Source organism: Octopus bimaculoides, chromosome 20 (assembly GCF_001194135.2).
Source record: "Octopus bimaculoides isolate UCB-OBI-ISO-001 chromosome 20, ASM119413v2, whole genome shotgun sequence".
Taxonomy (NCBI): domain Eukaryota; kingdom Metazoa; phylum Mollusca; class Cephalopoda; order Octopoda; family Octopodidae; genus Octopus; species Octopus bimaculoides.
In genome coordinates this window covers 31,600,083-31,600,828 of record NC_069000.1, presented here as the reverse complement: position 1 = coordinate 31,600,828, position 746 = coordinate 31,600,083, and the positions used below count along the sequence as shown (strand labels likewise).

Below are 746 nucleotides of genomic sequence, written 5' to 3'. Positions count from 1 at the left end.
ATATATATATATATATATATATATATATATATATATATATATATACCGGAGTAAGCACATGAAATGTGCAACAAGGTGGAGAAAAGAGTACTCAAATACCAGAGGTAGAGTAATATGCTTTATTTAAAAGCAGCAGAAATATAACAAAAAACTGCTACTCGGAGTTTCACGTTCCCGTTCATCGGACAGTATATAGAACAATCTTACATCACCGTCAGCTACGGTTCAGGGAAATTCATAAATGCATATATTGAACAACTGCGAAAAATCTCAACAGCTATCTTGATAAATTTTTTGACCAAAATGCGACATTCGTCCAGAGACTGAACGCATTATATGACTTGGAACTTTTAGCTTTTGTACACCCGCTCCATGCTCCAGTAATTCATAGAAAGTTTTAGATTGAAAAAAAGCAGTGGCATGATGTCTATCAGCCGTTAATAAGACTAATTTGTTCGATTCTTAAATGAGGTGCTCCACCATGGCCACCGTCTAATGACTGAAACAAATAAAAATTAAAAGATAAAAGATAAAAGACACGCTGTACATATATCATATCGTATCTTGATACTGCATGGAGTGAGATATTGACATATTGACCGCTGGTTCCTTTGGAATTGTTCAAATTGCTATATTCATCTCCGATGGGATCCCGATATGGTTCGAAAAAATTGGTTAAGTCTCTTCCCCCTTTTTATTCACTCTACAAAAATATAGGTAAAGTTGCCCTCTATATATATATATAT

General features: G+C 34.0%; 1 protein-coding gene across 1 annotated transcript in view; it reads right to left on the bottom strand.

The window, feature by feature from the left end:
* Positions 1-746, bottom strand: part of LOC128250243 (uncharacterized) — a 449,636-nt gene that overhangs the window by 94,302 nt on the left and 354,588 nt on the right. The gene's annotated exons all lie outside the window — the stretch shown is intronic.